General features: G+C 45.4%; 1 protein-coding gene across 7 annotated transcripts in view; it reads left to right on the forward strand.

Annotated features, from left to right (window-relative positions):
- LOC138295220 (zinc finger protein 182-like) overlaps positions 1-12,389 on the forward strand; it is a 281,495-nt gene that overhangs the window by 39,174 nt on the left and 229,932 nt on the right. The window lies entirely within an intron of this gene.

Consider the following 12,389-nt stretch of genomic DNA (forward strand, 5'->3'; position numbering starts at 1 on the left):
AACAGTACACAGTAAAGTTTGTCATGAAACTGTTGGGCATGATGGCATCATACATCGCCATTGTCCCCAATGCAAGACTAAACACGCGGCCCTTACAACAGTGCCTTGCAAAACAATGGTCACAGGCACAGGGTCAACTTCAAGATCTAGTGTTGATAGACCGCCAAAAACACATCTCGCTTCAGTGGTGGAATTCCACAAATGTAAACAAAGGGCAGCCATTTCAAGACCCTGTGCCTCAAGCCACACCTACAACAGATGCATCAATGATTGGATGTGGAGCACACCTCAACAATCACAACATTCAGGGACAATGGAACAACAAACACAAACAACTTCACATAAACCACACAGAATTGCTAGCTGTATTCATAGCACTCAAAGCCTTCCAACCTCTTCTCATTCACAAACACATTCTCATCAAAACAGACAACAAGACTACAATGTACTACCTAAACAAACAGAGAGGGACCCACTCATCACAACTTTGTCTTCTAGCACAAAAAATTTGGCATTGGGCAATTCATAACAACATTCACCCGGTAGCACAGTACATTACAGGGATTCACAATCAATTAGCGGATGTTCTCAGCAGGGATCACCAGCAAACACACAAATGGGAAATTCACCCCCCAAGTACTTCACAAGTACTTTCGCCAATGGGGAACACCAGACATAGATCTATTTGCCACCAGCCAGAACACAAAATGCCAAAACTTCGCATCCAGGTTCCCACACCCTCTATCCAAGGGCAATGCTCTGTGGATCAACTGGTCAGGAATATTTGCTTACGCTTTTCACCCTCTCCCGCTCATTCTATTTCTGGTCAACAAACTGCGTCAAAACAAAGTCAAACTCATACTTATAGCGCCAACTTGGGCACGTCAACCATGGTACACGACATTGTTAGACCTATCACTAGTACCACACATCAAGCTGCCAAACAGGCCGGATCTGTGGACACAAAACAAACAACTAATCGGGCATCCAAATCCAGCAGTTCTCAATCTAGCAATCTGGCTCCTGAAGTCTTAGAGTTTGGATATCTACATCTTCCACCAGAATGTATGGAAGTAATTAAACAAGCAAGAAAACCCACTACCAGGCATTGCTTTGCAAACAAATGGAAAAGGTTTGTCTTTTACTGTCAATTTAAACACATAACACCTCTCTCCACATCCATACAAGACATTGTAGGTTACCTACTTAATCTACAAAAAGCAAATTTAGCTTTTTCATCCATTAAAATACATTTCACAGCTATTTCAGCGTATTTACAAAATATACAAAACAAGTCTCTATTTAGAGTCCCTGTCATCGAAGCCTTCATGTAAGGGCTAAAACGTATCATAGCACCAAGAACACCACCAGTGCCTTCATGAAATCTCAATATTGTACTCACACGGCTCATGGGTCCATCGTTTGAACCCATGCACTCGTGTCAGATTCAACATCTAACGTGGAAAGTAGCATTCCTCGTTGCAATCACCTCATTATGAAGAGTTAGTGAAATACAAGCATTTACTATTGAACAACCCTTTATACAAGTACACAAACATAAAGTAATACTTCGTACAAACCCAAAATTCCTACCTAAAGTCATCTCACCGTTTCATATAAATCAAACAGTGGAACTTCCAGTCTTCTTCCCGCAGCCAGACTCAGTAGCAGAAAGAGCGCTACATACATTAGACATTAAAAGAGCTTTAATGTATTACATTGACAGAACAAAATCATTTAGAAAAACTAAACAGTTATTTGTCGCATTCCAAAAACCACATACTGGTAATCCTATCTCAAAACAAGGACTAGCTACATGGATAGTAAAATGCATCCAAACCTGTTACCTAAAAGCTAAAATGCAGCTATTAGTAACACCAAAATCACATTCCACCAGGAAGAAAGGAGCAACAATGGCATTTCTAGGAAATCTACCAATGTCAGAAATCTGTAAAGCAGCCACTTGGTCAACACCACATACATTTACCAAGCATTACTGTGTAGATGTGTTAGCAACACAACAAGCCACAGTAGGACAGGCTGTACTAAGAACACTATTTCAAACAACTTCAACGCCTACAGGCTGACCACCGCTTATGGGAGGAAAACTGCTTTGTAGTCTATGCATAGCATGTGTATCTGCAGCTACACATGCCATCGAACGGAAAATGTCACTTACCAGTGTACATCTGTTCGTGGCATGTTCTGCTGCAGATTCACATGCGCCCTCCCTCCTCCCCGGGAGCCTGTAACCGTTTAAGTTACACATTCATTTGTACATATGTGTATATATATATATCTATTCCATTTGCATGGACATCTCTTTTCTTTACACTCTCACTCCCACCTTACCCTCTGCGGGAAAACAATCTAAGATGGAGTCGATGCCAATGTGCAATGGAGCCAAAGAGGAGGAGCCACTCGATTACGTGACTCGAAAAGACTTCTTCGAAGAAAAACAACTTGTAACACTCCAAGCCCAACACTAGATGGAAGGACCTATGCATAGCATGTGAATCTGCAGCGGAATATGCCAAGAACAGATGTACACTGGGTAAGTGACATTTTCCATATTATATATATATATATATCCCCCTAGCTGTCTCCAAGGTTTTTTATGCTATGTCACTGGGGTTACTTTAGGTACACAAGATCTTGCTACTGTGTCACTTCTATTACACATCTCACACTTTCGCACCCCATTATCCACTATTTCCTGAACACCAGGCCACCAAAAATACCAATCTTTTTCTTGGTGGCTGACATAACCACATAGCTTAAGTGTCTCTAGGCAATAATCCTTAGCTTTCAAATGTGGCACCATTTTATCTCCCCTCAACCTATCTCATTGCACACTCTCACAGACCCCATATCACAAATAGAGGCATCCTCTATACCTAAAACTACTTCCTTCTCGTTAACATGTGGTACAGGGTACAAAATTGGCAGGCGTAATCGATGTATACAGTCAGCCGAAGTGTTCATTTTACCAGAAACACGTTCAGTCACACATTGGTAACTTTGAAATTTTACAGCTAGCCTGGCCAGTTTCTCCAGCACAACTCTTCTCCCCCCCCCCCTTCCTTGAGCACTGCTATTCAATAAGGGTTTTTGGTCTGTTCTTGCTGTAAAACCTTTCCCTAAGAAAAACACCTGGAAGTGTGTGACAACCCAAATGCAAGCCTAAGGTTGTTTTTCTATCACTTAGTAATTTTTCAGAGATTCGTGCAAAGCTCTTGATCCAAATGCCACTACCCAATCCCTACATCTATCTTTTGCAAAATATTTTCTTTGAAAATTAGCACAACTTGGTAGTTTTCTACAAATTTTGTGGGAAATTCGGAGCATTCAAGGACACCAGCTGCTCTTTTGTTTTCAGATCAGGGGTGTCCATAATAGCCCTCCCATTACCTTGATTTGTGTCCCAGATATTCTACGCTACTGCATCAGAAGTGTTATTTCTTCAATTTCAAGGTCATCCTTTATCTTATAGAACTGCAGAACCGTATGCAATCTTGTATCATGTTGGCCATTTTCCTTTCCAAATACCAAGGTGTCATCCTGAAACGCAATGACCGCTTCCAAGTTTCTTTCATAATAAATTGGAATACAAAGGCTGTGTTTGCTTGATCGTAGGGCACTCTTTTGAATTGGTCGATCCCTTCTGGTCTTACAAAACCAGTAAGGAACCTCGAGTTCTCCTTCAAAACTATTTAATGGCCGGCAAAGTCAAGGGTTGAAAATACTCCTGCCCCTTTTAAAGTAGAATCCGTTCATTCATGTTGAGCAAGGGATGTCCGTTAATCCATATGGCACTATTTAATTAGCAGCTGTCTACACAGAACCTCAACTCGCCTTCACTTTTCAGAGAAATTACAATGGAAGCAACCCAATGAGAAGATTAGATGGGTTCAATATTATCTTCTGCCTCATTATAAATGATGTTGATCTTTCCTCCTTTGCACACTCTGCTGAAATGACCACTTTTCCTGCTGCAATTGCAGATTATTTTTAACGTTAGAACCCTTGTTTACAGTTTCCTACTTCTGTTACTTCCACACCTAGAAAATGACAGCACTTTTTTTTTCTTCCAGGCTGACTATAATTGATTCCATTTTTCTTTTTGTTCTTATCTATCTTGTGTTTCTCGAATAACATTTTTTTCACGTAAATGTGAATTCTTAGTTTACTACAAGGGATTCTGAATGTTCAGTACTATTTGCCAAATCAACTACTGCCTCTAGTGTTAAGTAGGGTGTGGTGCAAGTCTTTCCTGTAGTTTTATGTCTCTTCATATCACCCAGTCATAACTTATAGTCTCTAATTGGCACGTTGCTGTCAAGGATCTTCAAATTGCTACATGTTCTCCTGTGCTTTCACCCGTTCCTTATTTTCCTTAAGTAAAGTGTGCATTGTTCTTTTACTACATTTATTATCTTACTGTATCGTAATTCTAATTGTTTTGCAGTGTATGTGGAACAACTTGTTACTTTAGCCCTTCACCTCCCAGGGTGTTTTTGTGATGAGATGATTTCCTTTGTTGAGGACAGTTGTTTCCATCCAGTGCCTCTCCATAGGCTACAAACATGCCCAATCAAACATTCCAATTAATTGCAGGTTTGCTTTTATGGGCGGAAAGAATGAGCGATTTGTATTCCTGGCATGTTGTTAGTACTGTAATCAGAAGAAGAAAAAACAATTAGCATAGCAAAAATAAAATTGTCACAGTTGACTAAAAAAGAAAATGTGGCCGTAGTCTCATTAGATTAAAAATAGATAGTTTCAGAGTTTGATAAAGAAAACTGTTCAATTTCTGACAAACTCTTCCTTCAGTAGTGTCCATAAAATAAATTGAGAAATGTTTTGACATTTTTTTCAAGTTTAGTTCTCATCCACTCAGAATGATAATTCCAAAGACAGGTATTGTATTCCAGTGGGAGTTCGCAAACAAAACCACAAGCGTGTTAGACCAGAAACACTTGCACAGTGTATTTCTCAGTGGAGTGAGCTCACAGCTTGTGATGACAGCATGTTGATGGCTTGTTCATTTTTTTTTTAATTGACTCTGTTCATGCTGCATTGCTTACACAGTGAATGTAGAGTGGAGTTGGGTTCAACAAGTAGCTGTGAGCTAGGGTTGCTCAATGTGGGCGTGTCTTGAGTGATAACGTGTCTTCAAGTTGTGATGCGTTTCTGCTTTGTGCAGCATTTTGAGAGTGTTGCGCACCCCATCCAATGCACCCTGCATCATGTGCCGCCTCTAACATGCCTTTTCCCATGAACCATGCTCCTGTGCTGATCCTGTGGCTAGCATTGTATGTGTTGGGACAGTGCTTCCAGCAGAAGCATGCTCCTGCACGCATGCTGATCCTGTGGCTAGCATTGTATGTTTGGGGACAGTGCTTCCAGTAGCACCCTGCTCCTGTGGCTAGCATTGTATGTTTGGGGACAGTGCTTCCAGCTGAACCATGCTCCTGTGCATATTCTGTGGCTAGCATTGTATGTTGCGGGATAGTGCTTCCAGCACAACAATGCTCCTGTGCTGATCCTGTGGCTAGCATTGTATGTTTCGTGACAGTGCTTCCAGAGGAACCATGCTCCTGCGCTGATCCTGTGGCTAGCATTGTATGTTTCGTGCAAGTGCTTCCAGCAGAACCATGCTCCTGCGATGATCCTGTGGCTAGCATTGTATGTTTCGGGCCAGTGCTTCCAGGAGAACCATGCTCCTGTGCTGATCCTGGGGCAACCATTGTATGTTTGGGGACAGTTCTTCCAGCAGAAGCATGATCCTGTGGTTAACATTGTATGTTTTGGGACAGTGCTTCAAGCTGAACCATGCTTCTGCGCTGATCCTCTGGCTAGCATTGTATGTTTGGGGACAGTGAACTGTGCTCCTGCGCTGATCCTGTGGCTAGCATTGTATGTTTCGGGACAGTGCTTCCAGCAGAACCGTGTTCCTGCGTTGATCCTGTGGCTTGCATTGTATGTTTCGGGATAGTGCTTCCAGCAGAAGCGTGCTCCTGCACGCATGCTGATCCTGTGGCTAGCATTGTATGTTTCGGAACAGTGCTTCCAGCAGAACCATGCTCCTGTGGTGATCTTGTGGTTAGCATTGTATGTGCTTCCAGGAGAAGCATGCTTATGTACTGATCCTGTGGCTAGCATTGTATGTTTCGGAACAGTGCTTCCAGCAGAACCATGCTCCTGTGGTGATCTTGTGGTTAGCATTGTATGTGCTTCCAGGAGAAGCATGCTCATGTACTGATCCTGTGGCTCGCATTGTATGTTTCGGAACAGTGCTTCCAGCAGAACCATGCTCCTGCAAGCATGCTGATCCTGTGGCTAGTATTGTATGTTTCAGAACAGTGCTTCCAGCAGAACCATGCTCCTGTGGTGATCTTGTGGTTAGCATTGTATGTGCTTCCAGGAGAAGCATGCTCATGTACTGATCCTGTGGCTAGCATTGTATGTTTCGGAACAGTGCTTCCAGCAGAACCATGCTCCTGTGGTGATCTTGTGGTTAGCATTGTATGTGCTTCCAGGAGAAGCATGCTCATGTACTGATCCTGTGGCTAGCATTGTATGTTTCGGTACAGTGCTTCCAGCAAAAGCATGCTCGCTGATCCTGTGGCTAGCATTGTATATTTGGGGACAGGGATCCAGCTGAACCATGCTCCTGTGCTGATCTTGTTGCTAGCACTGTATGTTTTGGGATAGTGCTGCCAAGAGAAGCATGCTCCTGTGCAGATCCTGTGGTTAGCATTGTGTGTGCTACCAGCAGAACCATGCTCCTGTGCTGATCTTGTGGTTAGCATTGTATGTACTTCCAGGAGAAGCATGCTCATGAACTGATCCTTTGGCTAGCATTGTATGTTTTGGGACAGTGCTTCCAGCAAAAGCATGCTCGCTGATCCTGTGGCTAGCATTGTATGTTTGGGCACAGTGCTTCCAGCAAAAGCATGCTCGCTGATCCTGTGGCTAGCATTGTATGCTTCGGGACAGTGCTTCCAGCAAAAGCATGCTCGCTGATCCTGTGGCTAGCATTGTATGTTTCGGGATAGTGCTTTTAGCAGAAGCATGCTCCTGTGCTGATCCTGTGGCTAGCATTGTATGTTTGGGGACAGTGCTTGCAGGAGAACCATGCTACTATGGTGATCTTGTGGTTAGCATTGTATGTGCTTCCAGGAGAAGCATGCTCATGTACTGATCCTGTGGCTAGCATTGTATGTTTCAGAACAGTGCTTCCAGCAGAACCATGCTCCTGTGGTGATCTTGTGGTTAGCATTGTATGTGCTTCCAGGAGAAGCATGCTCATGTACTGATCCTGTGGCTAGCATTGTATGTTTCAGAACAGTGCTTCCAGCAGAACCATGCTCCTGTGGTGATCTTGTGGTTAGCATTGTATGTGCTTCCAGGAGAAGCATGCTCATGTACTGATCCTGTGGCTAGCATTGTATGTTTCGGGACAGTGCTTCCAGCAAAAGCATGCTCGCTGATCCTGTGGCTAGCATTGTATATTTGGGGACAGGGCTTCCAGCTGAACCATGCTCCTGTGCTGATCTTGTTGCTAGCATTGTATGTTTTGGGATAGTGCTGCCAAGAGAAGCATGCTCCTGTGCTGATCCTGTGGTTAGCATTGTGTGTGCTACCAGCAGAACCATGCTCCTGTGCTGATCTTGTGGTTAGCATTGTATGTACTTCCAGGAGAAGCATGCTCATGAACTGATCCTGTGGCTAGCATTGTATGTTTTGGGACAGTGCTTCCAGCAAAAGCATGCTCGCTGATCCTGTGGCTAGCATTGTATGTTTGGGCACAGTGCTTCCAGCAAAAGCATGCTCGCTGATCCTGTGGCTTGCATTGTATGTTTGGGCACAGTGCTTCTAGGAGAAGCATGCTCCTGCACTGATCTGTGGCTAGCATTGTATGTTTGGGCACAGTCCTTCCAGCAGAACCATGCTCCTGTGCTGATCCTGTGGCTAGCATTGTATGCTTCGGGACAGTGCTTCCAGCAAAAGCATGCTCGCTGATCCTGTGGCTAGCATTGTTTGTTTCGGGATAGTGCTTTTAGCAGAAGCATGCTCCTGTGCTGATCCTGTGGCTAGCATTGTATGTTTGGGGACAGTGCTTGCAGGAGAACCATACTCCTATGGTGATCCTGTAGCTAGCATTGTATGTTTGGGGACAGTGCTTCCAGCAGAAGTTTGCTCCTGCGCTGATCCTCTGGCTAGCATTGTATGTTTGGAACAGTGCTTCCAGCAGAAGCATGCTCTTGCGTGCTGTCAAGGCCCCAAGCCCTCTTCTGTGGTGCGGATGTGGTGGGAGGCGAGAGCGTGGGTTGGACCCCCACCTCCACCCCCCTGTGGCAGGCACACTGCTGAGCTCCAAGGTCTAGGCCTTTTTGCTTCCTCTCAACTGTTTTGCTACATTTGGATTTCACTCAAGCATGCTGCCTGAGGCTTTGTGCGGTGGGCACCGGTCTGGAGCTTCGTTTTATGGAACCAGGAGCAGTACTTCCATGGACAGAGGTCACCACGAGCTGCATATTGGGTGCCACCATCCAGTGTTTGCGCTCTGCTTTCTTTTTCATTAATCTTCTCGGTTCACAAATGGTGGTATTATATGCAGGCCGGTTTTGAATGATACTCTATTTTTTCTTTTAGGTTCGAACATTACAAACTTAAGGGCCACTGCTAGGTTGTAGCCCTCTGCTGGTTGGGCAAGGGCCATCTGCTCCAGGTGGTCAGAGCAGAGAGACCATCTTCGTTTGATTTGATTCTTCCCTAGATATAAATAGAAATCCGGTTGTTACACTAACATTGTCATTGCCACAGGTTATAATAATTTATGTTGCCTTATTTTTAGAATCTTCTCTTTAACTGCAGGAAAACGACAGCAGAGGCCTGTGTCTATAAAGGCAGGTTGTTTTCAAGTGTCTCATGTTGTGCCTTGAGAAATTCTAGTTCATTTCACTGAAGTCCATTTCTGACATTTATCAATGTAGTGTTGTGCGAAAGTGCAATTTTTCGTTTTGCTGCCTTTGCAAAGTTTAAGGAAAAACTGCTGTAGGAAAGTACCATCTTGCCTGGCATGTTACCCCCTTTTTTCACTGTATGTATGTTGTTTTAGCCCTTGTGTCACTTGGATCCTGCTAGGCAGGACCCCAGTGCTCATAGTATGTGCCCTGTATGTGTTCCCTGTGTGGTGCCTAACTGTATCACTGAGGCTCTGCTAACCAGAACCTCAGTGTTTATGCTCTCTCTGCTTTCTAAATTTGGCACTGCAGGCTAGTGACTAAATTTACCAATTCTCATTGGCACACTGGTACACCCATATAATTCCCTTGTATATGGTACTGAGGTACCCAGAGTATTGGGGTTCCAGGAGATCCCTATGGGCTGCAGCATTTCTTTTGCCACCCATAGGAAGCTCAGACAATTCTTACACAGGCCTGCCACTGCAGCCTGAGTGAAATAACGTCCATGTTATTTCACAGCCATTTTTCACTGCACATAAGTAACTTATAAGTCACCTATATGTCTAACCCTCACTTGGTGAAGGTTGGGTGCCAAGTTACTTAGTGTGTGGGCACCCTGGCACTAGCCAAGGTGCCCCCACATCGTTCAGGGCAAATTCCCCGGACTTTGTGAGTGCGTGGACACCATTACACACGTGCACTATACATAGGCCACTACCTATGTATAGCGTCACAATGGTAACTCCGAACATGGCCATGTAACATGTCTAAGATCTTGGAATTGTCACCCCAATACCATTCTGGCATTGGGGTGACAATTCCATGATCCCCGGTCTCTAGCACAGAACCCGGGTACTGCCAAACTGCCTTTCCCGGGTTTCCACTGCAGCTGCTGCCAACCCCTCAGACAGGATTCTGCCCTCCTGGGGTCCAGGCAGCCCTGGCCCAGGAAGGCAGAACAAAGGATTTCCTCTGAGAGAGGGTGTTACACCCTTTCCCTTTGAAAATAGGTGTGAAGGGCTGGGGAGGAGTAGCCTCCCCCAGCCTCTGGAAATGTTTTGATGGGCACAGATGGTGCCCATCCCTGCATAAGCCAGTCTACACCGGTTCAGGGATCCCCCAGCCCTGCTCTGGCGCGAAACTGGACAAAGGAAAGGGGAGTGACCACTCCCCTGACCAGTACCTCCCAGGGGAGGTGGCCAGAGCTGCTCCAGTGTGTCCCAGACATCTGCCATCTTGGAAACAGAGGTGTTGGGGGCACACTGGAATGCTCTGAGTGGCTAGTGCCAGCAGGTGACGTCAGAGACCCCCTCTGATAGGCTCTTACCTCTCTTGGTAGCCAATCCTCTTTTCTTATTAGCCAAACCTCCTTTTCTGGCTATTTAGGGTCTCTCCTCTGGGGAATTCTTCAGATAACGAATGCAAGAGCTCACCAGAGTTCCTCTGCATATCCCTCTTCAACTTCTGCCAAGGATCGACCGCTGACTGCTACAGGACGCCAGCAAAACCGCAACAAAGTAGCAAGCCGACTACCAGCAATATTGTAGCGCCTCATCCTGCCAGCTTTCTCGACTGTTTCCTGGTGGTGCATGCTCTGGGGGGGGGGGGTCATCTGCCTTCACCCTGCACTGGAAGCCAAGTAGAAATCTCCCGTGGGTCGACAGAATCTTCCCCCTGCTAACGCAGGCACCAAAAGACTGCATCACCGGTCCTCTGGGTCCCCTCTCATCCTGACGAGCGTGGTCCCTGGAACACAGGAACTCTATCTAAATGACTCCCACAGTCCAGTGATCCTTCAGTCCAAGTTTGGTGTAGGTAAGTCCTTGCCTCCCCACGCTAGACTGCAAACCTGTGTACTGCGTGATTTGCAGCTGCTCTGGCTCCTCTGCACTCTTCCAGGATTTCCTTTGTGCACAGCCTAGCCTGGGTCCCCTGCACTCCATCCTGCAGTGCTCAACCCGCTGAGTTGGCCTCCGACGTCGTGGGACCCTCCTTTGTAACTCTGCGTGGACTCCGGTTCACAAATCTTCTAAGTGCCTGTTCCGGTACTTCTGCGGGTGCTGCCTGCTTCTGTGGGGGCTCTCTGAGTTGCTGAGCGCCCCCTCTGTCTCCTCCTCCAAGGGGCGACATCCTGGTCCTTCCTGGTCCCCAGCAGCACCCAAAAACCTCTTCCGTGGGAACACTTCTGCAACCTTCAGCACAACGTGGAACATCTTCCATCCAAAAGGAGAAGTTCCTAGTCCTCTTCGTTGTTGCAGAATCCTAAGCTGCTTCCATCTGGAGGCAGCTTCCTTGCACCTTCATCCGGGGTTTCCTGGGCTCCTGCCCCCCCTGGACACTATCGCGACTCTGGGACTTGGTCCCCTTGCATTGCAGGTCCTCAGGTCCAGGAATCCATCTTCAGTGCTTTGCTGGTGTTTGTTGTTCTTGCAGAATCCCCCTATCACAACTATTGTGTCCTTTTGGGGTAGTAGGGGTACTTTACTTTTCAGGGTGGGGTATCTTGGACACCCTGACGGTTTTCTTACAGTCCCAGTGACCCTCTAGAATCTCCCATAGGTCTGGGGTCCATTCGTGATTCGCATTCCACTTTTGGAGTATATGGTTTGTGTTGCCCCTAGACCTATGTTCACCTATTGCATCCTATTGTAATTCTACACTGTTTGCAGTAATTTTCTTACTCTTACTTACCTGTTTTGGGTTTGTGTACATATAACTTGTGTATATTACTTACCTTCTAACTGAGGGTACTCACTGAGATACTTTTGGCATATTGTCATAAAAATAAAGTACCTTTATTTTTAGTATATCTGTGTATCGTGTTTTCTTACGATATTATGCTATATGATATAAGTGGTATAGTAGGAGCTTTGCATGTCTCCTAGTTCAGCCTAAGCTGCTTTGCCATAGCTACCTTCTATCGGCCTAAGCTGCTAGAAACACCTCTATTCTACTAATAAGGGAAACCTGGACCTGGCACAGGGTGTAAGTACCACAAGGTACCCATTATAAGCCAGGTCAGCCTCCTACAACTTTAAAATCTTTCACTTAACTTGATGCTTGTTAAAACCGCCATTTTGTGCAGATTTATACTACACATATCCTTATTTAACAGTCACAAAAAGTGTTGTTTTTCTGCTCAATGGTATTGCACATAGCAAAATATAGTGCTCATGTTTTTATAGCCTGGCTTCACAGCACATCTGCTGCCAAGCAATTACATGGTCATAACTTGAGAAGAGCTTCGGCTCTGCCCACACGTTGCGAGCCAGAAGTACATGTTTGATTGTGCAGAAGTTGTGTGCTTCCACAAGTGCTTCCCTTCCACAGCTCTGATCATTTTGGTTATTTATCCAGCTGCTTTACGTGTGCTTTTAGGGGCACACAGGCATGACTCTGGAATGCTAATGAAGT

Source organism: Pleurodeles waltl, chromosome 5 (genome assembly GCF_031143425.1).
Source record: "Pleurodeles waltl isolate 20211129_DDA chromosome 5, aPleWal1.hap1.20221129, whole genome shotgun sequence".
In the NCBI taxonomy this organism is placed as follows: domain Eukaryota; kingdom Metazoa; phylum Chordata; class Amphibia; order Caudata; family Salamandridae; genus Pleurodeles; species Pleurodeles waltl.